The sequence below is a fragment of the Falco biarmicus genome, chromosome 9 (assembly GCF_023638135.1).
Source record: "Falco biarmicus isolate bFalBia1 chromosome 9, bFalBia1.pri, whole genome shotgun sequence".
NCBI lineage: Eukaryota > Metazoa > Chordata > Aves > Falconiformes > Falconidae > Falco > Falco biarmicus.
The window spans coordinates 42,823,689-42,838,067 of record NC_079296.1 but is presented as its reverse complement, the minus strand read 5'-3'; positions in this window follow the sequence as shown (position 1 = coordinate 42,838,067).

Below are 14,379 nucleotides of genomic sequence, written 5' to 3'. Positions count from 1 at the left end.
CACTGTTTGTTAATACAAATGATGCTTTAATTGCAGGGTGGATTTTTTTTTTTCCCCAATGGATTTTTTTTTCTTAAGTGATACAACTAGATGCAGGTACAATACGCAATAATTCATAAGCTGTAAAGCGAGTTAAATGTGATGTGTCATCTCGGTGCCACTTCAACAAGCATCAGTGTAATGTAGCTTTATTTCTGTGCTCTAAAGGGATGTTACTGAAGCTTGAAATATGGAGCAGTATGTTACTAGTATGTGCCACTGTAGGAGGCAAATACAGCTTTATGTAAGCAAATGTGTTCCACAAAACCCCCAACAGTTCTGTAAAAGTATTTCCTCTTGGTTATGTTGTTGGTAGATAAGTACAGGAAGCATTATGTGCGGGGGCTTTGAGATGACGTCAGCATTTTGAGATTAACGGGACGATTGTGGAGCTGCTGTAGAAGATTTGGGAGTCATCGCCTTTCACATGAATCATTTCACTCTCAGAGCGCTCTGAAATGTGTAATTTGCATAATAAGAAAACGATCTTGCATGATGTGTACAGCACTGATTTACCAGAAGCTGAATGTAGAAGCAGGTAGTGCTGGAGATGATTTCTCAAGCTAGCCTAATGGAATGGGGTTTGTGCTGTCAGCAGATTGAGTCTCTCTGAGCAGAAGGTTGGACGATGATACACAAAGGTATAAAAGCTTCGTTCTTCCCCCTGAGCCAAGCATCTGTGCCAAGCGTGCAGCTGGAGCTGTGCAGTTCTGCTAGGGAGCTTAACAACCACTGCATGGCCATTTTGGCTGCGCAAGAAGGTAGTGGGAATTCTCATAACAATTTTAGGGCATTACATTTTTTAGCTTTTTCTGTAATCCGGTACACTAACAAGAGTTCTTGCTTTTAACCGTGTTTTCAGGCTCAGGTACCTCGCTGAATTGATAAAGATGTTTTTGGTCTCAGATGCACTAGAGGGTATCCTGTCTTCCCTCAGTTTTCCTTCCTGGACATCAGTAATTCCTCCTTTGAGTCAGCAGAAGCCAAAACACACTCAGCTGGGGCTATTACCAGGCAAGGCCACACAGTTTTTCAGTAAAGTTTTTTTCATTTAGATGGTACCGTTCTTGTTTAAAGGGCAAAGAAAATGAACATGTGTATTTGAGCTCAAAAGACAAAGAGGGCTTAAGCAGCTGCCATTCTTCTGCATCTAGCCTTGCCTTAGAGGATGGCTTGTTAATTGGGTTTTTGAAGATAATTATATGGGAATTTGCCCCAAATTCCGCTAGCCAAGTGTTTTCAGAACCAGGCCGATGTAATTCTTGATGCTGCTGCTACTCCTCCTCTGTGTAATGTGTTAATTCATCTTTGGTTAAAGGGCACTACTGGATTCTTATAGCTACCGTTCATGCGTGTTGTTTTTTACTGCCCGACAGGTCCCCTGTCTAAGGGACTGTAATCTGTTACGGCATTTGCAGCATCAGCAGGTGCAGATAGTCTTACTGGAAGTAAAAGTGAAACCATTATAAATAATGCAACTGCTTGAAGTCCTTATCCAAGAGTAGATTGATTTATTAATGCCGCAAGGGTCTTTATTCCAACTGTGAAAACTGAACTTAATTTGCAGCTATAGGTTAAGCTTTGCGTTGCCATGCTTGGTATGTGTATCTGCCTGTGATAACAGGCACTCCCTTGGGGATGCACAGGCCGTTGTAAGGAGCCCTGGAAAAAGGCATCCTGGTTGGGAGGAAAGTGAGCTGCACTGGAGACTGCCTTAAATTTGGAAGACACATGTTCATGTCTTTCACTTCTTGTCTTTCAAACTGCATCTGTAAGTCTCCTAACCCCCAGCTATTGCTACTACATGTTGAACTCCTATTTCATCAGCTGAGAGGACTAAAGCCCAAAGAATTTCTTGAGATGTGTGGAAAGCTAGATTAGTAAATAATAAAAAGAGTCGTTCAGACGGTAATATCTATTTCCTCTTATGCCCATGGCATAGACTCAAAAATTCTAGTCTGTCTTAGGTGGCCCAAAGTTATTTAGGGGAAGGTTCATTATTGGATAAATACTAACTTTTAAAAAAAAGTAAACTGTGGCAGAGTAGAACTAGATGATGCAGCCAAGAGGACTCTCTTTGGAGTAAAGGAAAGAATAACAGGAATTCTATTTAGATTTACTGTTTAGTGTGGAAATTCTTTGTTTCCTGTATTGTGACAGCAAACTTGGTTGTGTCTGCGTTTAGTTTTTTGAAAGTGGGGAAGAAGAGTGAACCTGGAATGTGGAGTGTATTACATGATTTTCATTCCACCTGTAAAGCTCACCCTGTGGTTGTGCCCTAGAACAACAGTTTGGTGTCGATCAGGTGAGTGAGTAATAATAGTTTGTGTGTGTCTCTTTCCCCTGAACTTCCTAGCTGTTGTCACTTTACCTTCTTCAGAGGATGAAATTTGTTTTCTCACCACTGAAGATAAGGGCACTGAAAAGAGGATGTTTTACCAGGAGAAGGATTTGAGTCAAATATGCACCAAAGAGTTTATGTTTAGTGGTGGACATGAATATTTACCACCTGGATAAATATTTTTGTTAAAGACCCAAACCAGATTTATTCAACAGGTTCTTAGTTTGCATTGTTTTCTCCTTCAAACTCACGGATGCTTAATCAGTAGAAACTAAAACTTGAGAAAAGCTGCAAGGGCTGCAATTTGAAGGAAATAATAAATAAATACCCCCCCCAACAAACCAACCCACAGATACTAGAAATAATTTTACTTTTTTCCAGCTAGCAATTAAATTCATTTTCTTTATTCAACTAGCCTGTTTTTGTGAATGTGACAGTGAGATATGTCCTACTGACAGTTGCTGCTCTTCCATTTCCTTCACCGTTACAGTATTCTACTTGGTGGAAAGCAAACCTTGATGAAAAATACGTGGGTATGTATGTGCACACGCACACACAGAAATGCGTACCTGTATATATATAGTTTTGTTTCTCTGCTGTTACCAGTGCCTAATGCATTAAAATCAAGGTGAAGGGCATTACAGCAGAAGTTTGAATGAGAAAGAAAAGGAAGGAGTTGCTTTTGCATCAAATGAGACCTGTCCGGAGCTGGGCACACACCTTACTGCCTCTGGGAATGATGCCAAATTTGTGGAACTCCGGGTTTTTTTCATGGATGTGGTGTTGGCCTCGGATCCCAAACATGGCTCTTGAAAGTTTCTGGGGTAAAAAGTTTTAAAATACCCAGCCTAAGTTGTTTTCTGGTCTGCCGTTTCATTTATAGTCTCTGAATGGAATTTTAAGTATAAGCCATAAGGAAAACTTGCAGTACGGTCACTTTGTGTCACAGCTTTACTCTGAGGCATGAGTTTAGGTTCAAAAGGCTGATATTCAGATTTCTGAGCCTCAGAAAGTAGTTTAGCGATGTATTACATAAACTTGCTGTATAACATCTGGTGTCATTTTGCTGGCTCGTATTTTGAATTTTTGTCTTCATTCAGCAAGGAATTACAAGGCAAAGCTAGCTTATCCAAATTACAAATGCTGTCATGTTTGTCTAGGTTGAAGTGCTATAATGAAATTATGCTTTAGCAACAGAAATGGAGCATTGTAAATTAAATAGAAGTGATGTGATTATTGTTTGTAGTCTCCTTTGCCCTAACTATTTTTAAAACCTGGCAATAGTTTTTTAATAAGAAAAAATTAATTTTCCTAATGGAAAAATCCGATTGGAATTTGTGTGCTGAGTGTATTCATGCATATCATACATCTGCTTTTGAAACGGAGCTTCATCTTGCAAAGCAACATTTTTTTTGTTCGTGATACCGTAGATTACAGTGAGAGCCTTATCGAGTATTTTGCAAGAATGAATTTGTAGCTATTTTATCCCAGGTAATTATTTTCCTCGTTCATTATTTGGTGCAAGTTATAGTGGTTCTTCAAGTATCATTTCAAATTTGAGACAAAACCAAGCATCATACAGGACTTCAGGTGTCATCTGTGTATTCCTGGAGAACATCAATTGAAATTGTTGGGACAAACCAGTACTCTGGAATGATCTGCTAGTCTATTATACATCCAGTATAAGGCTGTAAAGAAGAAAAAATAAATTATTCTCTTGAGAGCGCTAAATCAATGTTTATGTTCCTCGCAAGAAGACATCAATACATGGCTGTGCTAGTGGTGGTGTACAGTGTTAAAAGGTTTATACAAAGCTGAAATATACCGCAACTGTATTTTTATGTAACACTTGCGATAGCCTTCAGAAGTTCTCAGGAGAACTGGTTTGGTCGGGTTGATTAACATATATAATGGTGCTTCAGCTTTTTCAAGTCTTCTGAAAATCACTTAGAATGCACTTTGGTTTTCTAAACTTTGCTCGCTGGGACCTAATGAAGTGGCTCTTGAACCACAGCTGTCTGCACAGTCCTGCCCCTCTCTGTGAGGATTTTCCCTGGACATGGTTTTCAAAATGCTGAATTCAAATCCTGAAGTCGTTAATGTCAGTCTGTCCTGCATTATGTTGATGTTCTTTAGAGCCGAGCTCAGCCTAGACACCTTTTTCTGGGAGAAACCCTCAGCAAAATGCTCAGTATGTGCCTAGGTCTTGGTAGGACCCAAAGTCCTCTTAACGTCAGCGTGAGCATGAGGTCGCACCTGGAGGTGGTGCGCTTGGGGAGGCCCATGTGGCCAACTCTATGCACGGGAAATCTGCCGAACAGGGGCAAGATGCAAATGCATCTGAAGAAGTTGGCATGTTCATAGGGGTTTTGCTGAGGTCACTAGAAGCGGCTGTCTCGGGCTCTGGCCCAGGAGCTCAAGCTGTTCACAAAGGAAGAGCGTAGGAGGCGGCGGGGGAGGGTACCTGCTCAGGCTGTTTCTGCTGAACACCAGGTTTTGCTGACACCAGAACCCCACAGTGTTTTTCCTGGGCCTGAGTTCAAAACCCACCTGTTTGTGGAGCCATCACTAGCTTCATTCCAGCAAGAGGAGCAGGCGGCGCCATTGGAATGTGCTGTCTCTCCTGGGTCTAGCAAAAAACCCTTGCGTTAAGGTGTGGAAACGATACAACCAAGGGACGCGAAGGAGTTCGGTGAACCTGGGTTTACCTACCTACTGTCATCTGTGAGAAACTACTTGCACTTTGTGTCTGTGTGGTTTGACTGCTCAAACAGGAGTTGCGCTCTTAGGGAGGTGGAGATCATCTCCCATTCAAATAGGATTTTAGGCATATGTAAAACAAGGATATCTGGAAGAGCAGGATTGTTCTGCACAGCCTTAGGCATTGTCTTAATTAAAGTTTCCTCAACGCAAGTAAATGTCAAATTATTTCAGGAGCGTGTGGAGTTGTTCATGTCCTGCAGATGAAATAAGAATTCCAGAGATTCAGACTTGTGGAAGAAAATGTTTTTTCAGCACTAGAATGCTAAATAACTTGTCATCCATCTGTGACCAGCAGTGGGGACAGAAAGTAACAGTAATTACTAATCAGTTTCATCTGGAGATGAAATCGGAGACACAGTGGTCTGACAGGGTGAAGAAGACCCATCGTACAACTTAGGACATATCAGAAGATGGATCAGCATCTGGGCCTGGCATATGGTTGCCAGCACAGCACTTCCTCATCTGAAGTGTCAAGTATTTCTTCTAAATAATGATGCTGCTGAGGACTTGGAGGGGCTCCAAATGGGCTAGCGATTAGCCCACGAGTGCCTTTCACTTCCCAAATGAGATTCCAGTAGTACCACATGCCATCTAGGATTAGGTTGCTATCTCTCAGCACGTTGCAAAGTGCACCTCTGAACACTTGCCATGAAGATTGCATATGCTGCTGCGCCATAAGCAACTCGGTTGCCACACTGAGAACTTAGCAGGATGCATCTATGGTCAGCAGTCGGCCTTAAGTTGGGCAGTGCACAGTGTAACATCTGCAGATGTGACGGCAGGCTCCACAATAACGCTGGCACAGGGCTGCCGGATGCTTTCCTTGGAAGCTGCTTTGCTCTCTTTCATTGAATTCAGTTGAAAATTGTAGTGTGCAGCTAAGAAATAAATCTCCTTGTTGCCCTCTCTGCCTCTTCCCCATGTCATTTCAGTATCACCACTGAAATAAGATTTTACAAGAGAGAAGTCCTCGTTGTTCTTCAGCACCAGGAAGAATTTATTCTATTCTCCTCTTGTCCGGGGGGTGGGGGCGCGGAGGGGGAATTATCCTGGCCTACTCAAAAGGCTGTCTTTAAAATGGCTACTGTTTCAGGATGCTGAGGTTTGCCTCCATCGGTCTGAGGTCCCAGGCTGCTTCATGGCACTTGGTTTATGGCTCACCTCTCCAGTGGCAATGCCACAGAAATCCTAAGCAGACATGGAGTTATCCTGAATTTTCCCATCACAGTAAGGACCGGCACTGACCGGTCTGCAAAGTACCACATGGCAGAAGTAGAAAATAGGAGGCTGGTTACTCAGAAGCGAACTCGGCAGCCGTGATGTCCTATTGCAAGAACAGATACTTACTAGATTATAACTGTAGTTGTTTAAGGTGCTGTGAAAAGTGTGAAACCCATAATCTCTTGCTGTCAGTGTTTCAGAATAACCATCATCATAAGTGTCAAACCGCAAAGGAACAAAAGGAAGATTAGACTCTTTTTGCCCTTTTTACTCTCCTGAGAGAGCCAGGAGGCCCAGGAGCATTCACGGCTTTGAGTACAGCTTGCCGAAGCAAGCCCCTCAAGATCCCTGGCTCAGGTGTCCCTCCAGCAGGTTTCACGCCGACTCCTTTATCTCTGTAGAACTACATTAACTGCCGGGGCCGCGTTGTGCCTTTGCCTCCTCGGATCTCCCCTGCCGCTGGCAGCAGCCCCGAGGAATTACCTTGCTGAGTTTCTGCGGCTCTCCGGAGCACTTTGAGGTTGTTGAATTACATCCGAAGTCGTGTCTCTGTGGTGCTCTGCCCCATGGCAGTGAGGGAGAGCTGCTCTGCTGTGCGTGCAGGAGCAAAGGAGGGGAGTGTGCGCGCTTGGCTCTGGAATGCCTCGTTCCTACGAGGAGCTCTGTAAACACACCTGGAGCCTCACACAGGGGATGCAGCACTGAGAGATCAGAGGAGTTCGCTGCAACTGGGGAAGCTGTCATACTGGTTTGTGTTGTCCTAGTCACACCAACTGCGAACTGCTCGTATTGCTGTGTGACAGGTACCACGCTCCGGGCAGTGGCAGAAGTGTTCAAAGGAGATCTTCTGAAATACGGGTTGTTGGAAATAATGTGGGATTTGGGATGAGAATATGGGGGTTTATGAAAAGCAAGTGAAGATAACGTTTTAGATTGTATCCTGCATAGAGTTAAATGGATTATGTCAGGTGAGAAAAGCCACCGCACCTGCTGGAGTTCACAGATGACTTTGTGAAAGAGATTGGGCATGAATGTAGGATGTCCCTAGTTAGCTTTCTTGCAGCGCTTCTATTTAAACACAAGATTTACTAAAGAGATATCACCACCAGCGTTCTGGCATGCACACAGTGCCCTTGTCTCTTACTGCTACTACTCACGAAGCATTTTGAGACAGAAAGCTTATTGATTAAAAGCACTTGGGAACTTGGTGGAGGGAAAAGTGTCGGGGAGGTGGCAGTGTCAAAGCATGAACTGTATAGGTGTGAAAAGAGCTGATCGTCAATGATTATCGGGCCCAACTGGTGTCGACCAGAGCCTTAAAGCAGGTCAGCAAATGGCTCTGGTTTATAACATGTCGCTTACAGTTTGAACTAGAGGAAAGACTGTGACCACACGCTTTCTAAAGAGGTTCAGAAGCAGTGCTGCTAACCACAGGCAAGCAAGCTTAACTTCATTCCAAAAGAAATTGCTGGAAGTTATACACTGTAATAAAACATAGGCAGCTGAATGAGGTACTTGGCCAAATATTGTGGGGAACCAGCTGCTGTAATATTAAGAGAAACCATAAGTGAGGATTGCTCTTAAAACTCCAAAGGAGCTTGTAAGTAAGCAGTAGGCGTGATGCGGTTAATGTAAAGCCGTGCAAGTGTCACTTGACAGGAACTTGGGAGATCATCTAGCCCAGACTTGTGCTTGAAGTGAATTGAGTGACCAAGGCAGGTCAGGGCAGCCCTGGCTTTGTCTAGCCAAGTCTTTAAACCTCTAAGGATGGACATTTCACAGCCTCTCGAAGTAATCCATCCCAATGCTGTACTGCTCTCCTGGGGGGTGGGGGTGGGGGGAAGGGTGGGCGTACTTGTCAAAATAAAAAAAATATCCAAGTTTTCACTAAATCCACCCTAAGGTACACATAAAGAGGAAAGTCCTAGTCCTGTATCAGACCGATAACCTTCAATCCAAGGGCTTAAAAGAGAAAAGCTAAACAGAAATAACAATCCCATCCCTGCAGGACAGGACCTGCTGAGTTACCAAGGGGTGTGGGCCGAGTGCTGTGCTGTTGCATGGGTTCATGGTTGACTGGACAAGAGGAGTGTGGTGGGCGGAAAGGGTGATGGGCTGCGGTGTTTGGCAGTCTGTGGTGTTTGGTTATGCACGATAGTCAAATACAAAGCTGACTGCAAAGAGCTGCAAATGACAACATGATAAAAAGCCCAATAAAACTCGTCACTGATAAATGTGAAGTAATGCATGCGAGGAAAAATAACCCTATACCTACAGTGAGTTAGACTACAAATTAACAGTTGCCACCAGGAAAAAAAAAAAAAAAAAAAAAGCAAGTCTGACTATTCAATTTCAGCAGAGGGCACAAAACCAATTGTAACATTAGGCGTTATTAGGAAACAACTGGAAGAAGAAAACAGGAACCATCTTCGTATCACAGGATGCATCTATGATGTTGCCTTGTTTTGAATACAGCATGGATTTTAGGAGAGAGCAAGACAGGGACAGATACAAAAAACCAGCCTCTTTTTCTTCCTTTCTTCTGATTTATACCCTGAATAACCAGCAATATGGAATAGCCAGAAGAGGTTAAATAGCTCAGAATTCTTCAGTTTGAAGAAGAAATAATGAGTGGAGGTACACAACTGGGAATGAAAAACTCATGTGACATGGAAAACATACATAGGAAATGACCATTTCTCCCAGAGCTCTCCTTTGTTCTTACAAAATGGAACCCAGTGCAATTACCAAGTAACAGAATTTAAAATAAGTGAAAGGAGCTTATTTTATTTATTTATATTATTTAACACAGCACAGAATTAAACTGTGGAACTTTCTGCCCCACAATGCTGGAAACTCTTCACTCTAAATGTTTTGCTACTAAATATTAGCCTTTGCATACCAGGCAGCTAAATTTCACCGCAGTGCATGAGGGAGTAGCGGCAGGTCCCTCCGATGCCTACAAGAGCTGGTCTCTCAAATTTTGCATCAGCGCACCCACTCCTTACTGTGCCACTAGTCTGTGGCAGCACATATGCTCTCCAGCGTGCACATGCAGCAGGAGCAGCTTTACTTTGAGCCTAATTCCTCAGTTACCCAGCAGTGCCCCAGACACCACTGTGCTTCAGGATTAGCTGGGCTTAAAGAGTCGTGTCCCTGGCTGGTGATCCTAATGTGGCAGACTGGCCAGGCCCTGGCTCCCGTGTGGGGCAGGGAGAGGGTTTCCACTGCCAAAGCACTCTCCTTGCTACAGAAGGATTTCCTTGCATCTCTTTGGATGGTAGTAGGGGTCTAGTTCCATTTCTTCCATACTTTTGGAATATATTTTTCAGAGCTCACCATATACCCATTTATCCTCTTCCTGCTTCTCTTCTAGCTCTAATTTCCCTTCACCTCCCTGCTTTCTCCCAGCCTCCACATGCCTACTAACCCCCTTAAAAATAATTCCTGTTCTTTTCAAAAATAGTTCGAGTCCTCTCTGAATAATCTGCTACACTTAGACTGCATTTCCAAAAACACTGAACAAATACCACAGACAGACAGACATGCTGTGGCAGCAGATCCTTCTCACATTTTGACCCTGGGTAGAGTTCCAGCTTCTGATGGCTGGAAATGGCTTCAGTTCAGCGCTCAAACGTATCCTCTCGAGCTGTTCAGGTCATACGAAACCAGGCTGGCAAGAAACCTCCTTAGCCAGCCTTTTTGCTGCTCACTGCTTGGCACATCACACATGCCTTTCAGGGGAGCTCAGGTCTCTCTTTAACGCTGTTTACCCTGTGGCTTCCTCAGAGTGACAGGGAGGGAGCTGTCAGATGGATGTCCAGCCACAGAGAGCAGTGAGGGGGCAACTGGAGCTGTGGGCACACTCGGGCACACCCTATGAAATGCTGGGCTCAGGCTCAGGGCAGTCTGTGTGCTGAGAACAGCAGTTCATATCCCCATGAAGTAGCACCACTGAGCTCGACCCCTGCACGGTCGCACACCACTTGTTCTGAGTCTATCCAAGGATGGGTGAGGGCTTTAGCATAGTTAGGAAAGTCAGCCTTTTAGACAGGACTCGCTGAACTTAATTGCATATGGAAGTGACACAAATTCAGAGAGCAGCTCGTAGAAATGTATACTGCTCTGGTGTAAGTCCAGCTCAGTGTTAATTATTAAGGACTGGTATTTTTAGTCAGCATTTGCAATAGATTCCACATTTCTGCATCCTTGTTCCCGTGAAAGTTCATCACAATGTCAAGTATTTAATTAATTTTAACCTTTATTTTAAAGGTGTTACTGCAGTTAGCAGAAATGTTTGTAAAAATCCCTTTGATTTCTTTCCTGCCCCCTCCCCACTGGGAAGGCTAAACAATCATATGAATTTTAACCATGCTTTCTAACACCCCAGGGTGCCAAGTTTGCCCAGGATATAAATATAAATATAAATCTATAGAACAGGGTGGAGGCAGGAAGAGTTGGTTTACAAGAATACAAAGATTCTTTCAAAGAAATGTATAAATGTCTTAAGTTAATTCAACAAATGATCTGCTATTCTGCTAGTAAGAAGTGTATACTTTTTAAAACAAGGGGAAAAAATAATTACAACATTTGCAATTTTTCCTACACACACACACAAAAATCCAACAGTTGGCAGCTCTTAGTATAATTTGCCTAAACTCAGACTAATTTACATGTAAGAGCACATTACCATAACAACTTTTAAATCTTGCTAAATTCTCTTCTTACTACTTAATTTTTTTTTTTTTTTTGTACTTTCTTCAAAGGAAGTAATCTGTAGTCTGGAACCTCCTCCACATGCAAGGACCTTCATTCTGCGTCTCTGATTCTGAGTCCACTTTGAGTACTAGTGCAACAATGTAGAGTAGGCTTAAAATCTTGTTTATGAAGAGGAAACAAATCATATATAGAAAGCAAATAACATGTTAGTATAATTGAAATATTAAGTCTAATCTAAGAATCAGTAGTCCAGATCTAATTATTACAGAAAAAAAAATGCTTCTGTACAGAAAGAATTGCAATAATAGTAAGAATGATAATACAACTAAAACTGTTATACACACACTTCCCAGCTTCTTCGCCCTTTACTGGTGTTACATCCACCCTCCTCAGGGTCCTCAGGTTGGTGGCTTCAGCGCAATGGTAGGGGTGCTAAGGCTGGTCACCAGCACATGGGGTCTTACCGAGAGGAGTGTGATGATGATGGCTGCATCTTTCTTACTCCAGGATCCACTTGGGGTCCTCTTTATGTTTGCTAACAGGCTTCACACCTTTCATCATTGGTTTGCAACTCCACATAATATCTAAATTTACCATTTAGATCTTGTATACGCTAGAAACTTGTTCTTCATTCTGTTATCCATGAAAAGGTGGTTTTGTATAACTCCAGGTCTGAATTTTGTGTTAGTGGAAAACAATTGTTGATTTGTTTATAACTGTGGGCTCTCCAGTGGCGAGCCTGTGTTTCATCTTTTGTCATCTTGTGTGTGTACTCCTTCCCGCTGCATCCTGTGTCTCCACCTCTCAAGGCCTCTGCTTTCATCCCAGGCCTGTATTTCTTCATGCTACATCATTGCATCGTTAGAACCAACATTGTTGCTTGTAAATATCTTGTTCTGCACAGAACAACTACTTGTTACTCCTGTCTGCACACAGCTAGGGTGGTACCATACAACCATAAGCAAAAGTAAAACCAAATCATCCGCAACCATGTGGTCAGAGGAAAAAATGCTGTAACAGCTAAGCGAAGTCAAAAGAAAACTTGCAGGCAGGTCAGCAAATGTTCAGCCAAAGCAAACCTGGCATGACTCAGTACTGAGGCCTTGCAGACTCAGTGCAAAGCACGTGGCCGGTTACTAACAGTAGCAGTATCTGATATGGGGCTGCAGGTTACAAGCAGGCAACTGTTGCATCAGCAGAATGCAGTAAGGAATGCAGTAAGGCTGCTGTGTTATGTTCCAGCTGCAGTTAGAGCAGTGCCTGCCCTGCTGACAAAAATAAGGCTGTACAGGTGCAGAGCAGCAACAGCTGTGATCTTCGCGACTGCTCATACGACAAAAGGACCCCCCAGCCTGGTGCTATGGTCTCCCTCCAAGTTGGCTGGGCAGATGCTCGAGTGGAAAAATAGCTTACTGGTGAGATCAGCCTGTTCAATCCAGGAAAGTGAGAAGAGCAGCTTGTTATTAAAATAGAAGGCAAAATGAGGCAATTCCTCTGCCTGTCAACTGGGTAAATCTTCTCATGGTCTTTGCTCCGTATGCTTTGCTAGATTTGGTTACCTCTGTCCCATGAGAGTAAAAAATTCTTGGCAGAGAAAGCGCTGCTTTCACAACTACCAAGCTTTTAAAAATTAATACTATGTAAAGAACATACTTTGTTTTCATTAAAAGGTTGTGAGCCCAAGCTTCAGATGGATTTTAAATCGTACTGTGTGCGTGTTCAGGAGCAGCGCCTGGTTTCCAGCGGGCGCCGGGTGGGTGCGGTGGCTGGGGGGCTGCAGGTGGGCTCTCCCGGGTGGGCAGGGGGAGCAGCAGTCCCGGTGTGCCCCCCGGCCGGGCCGGGCAGCGGGAGGGACGCTGTTGGCTTGTGCTCAGCCTGACGCCTCTCAAGTGACTTCAACCAAGCGTCCTCTCAAGTTCCGCCACCCTGGGGCACTCCAGAAATTTCATCCAAGTTAATGAAAGGCAGGCTGCATCACTTAAAACTTCATTAAACCTGCAGAATGGATGCTAAACCCGTGCTTTAATTCACAAATGGGATTGAGTAAAGAGTTTACCGGCCCTCCCTGACCCCAATCCCCAGAGGCTGGCCGCGGTCGCTCAGGAGTTCGGGCCGCAGGCCTGCCTCTAGGCCAGGCGGTAACGGAACGCGGCGGCGGGCGGTTCCCCGGGCGGTGCCATGGGCTCTCCCCGGGCCGAGGCGCTGGGGGCTGCCCGCCTCGCCCCGCCCCGCCCCGCCGGCCGCCCCCGCCGGCCGAGCCCGGCCCCGCCGCGGCTGTCCGCCTTCCCCCAGAGAGGCGGTGCCGGCCGGCGGAGGGTAGCGGGGCCCCGGCTGGCCGCCGGTGGGCGCCCGGCGTCAGCTCCCCTCAGCGCCGCGGCCGCCTGCGGGCACGCGCCGTCGGCCGTTTTCCCGCGCCCAGCGCGGGCGCGTGCCGGCGCCCTGGGGCTGCTGCTGCCGCCCGTTGCTGCGGCAGGTGGGGCCGTCAGCTGGGCGCTGACAGGAGCCCTGCCCCTGTCCCTGTCCCTGCCCCTGCCCCTGCCCCTGCGCCGCAGCCGCGAACGAGTCCTTGGGGAGAGAGGAAACTGACTCGTCAGGGAGAGACGAAAGGAAACGTGTGGGATACAGGCGTTCGCTTTAGGTTAGCTGCACGCTGCTGCTCTCCTGGGGGTGACGGCGGGAGCTGAGGGGATGTTACCACGCAGCCTGAGGTGCCACCTGAGCCCTGGGGGCCACCTGGGAGGTCCTGGCCAGCTGCAGCCCCCCCTCATCCCAAACCCCGTCCCAGCCTGCTCCCCTCAGAGTCCCCGCTGCCTAAGTGTGAATATCGAGTAGTGCCAAACGCCTCAAATGTCGGCGGCACCCCGAGGTGAGCGCCAAGGGCCTGCAGGGTTTGTGGCCGCCGCAGCAGCATGGTGCTGAGGGATGGGGCTGTGCCAGCCAGAGAGGCTGGCGGCCAGCCCTGCACCACCACAGCGCAGCACCGAGTCCTGCCAACGGCCCTCAGTGGTGGCGGCTGCTGGAGGCTTCCAGAAAGTTCCTCAGGCAGGTGAGTAGGCAGGGCCCTCACTGACCTTGTGGCAGCACTGGTGCTTTGCAGGTGCTGGCCAATGGTTTCTTCCCGGGGCCTTTAGGGACAGGGGACAGCCTGATGCCAGCAGACAGGGAGGAAGGGGCTTTGCACTGCCATGCTTGCCTGCCTTGCCCGGACGTGTGGCTGTTCCCCTGCAGAGGGCTGGTGGTCAGCCTGCAGGCAGGGCTCGCCCTGTGGCCTGAGAAGCTTAAAAAGGTCCAGGTGT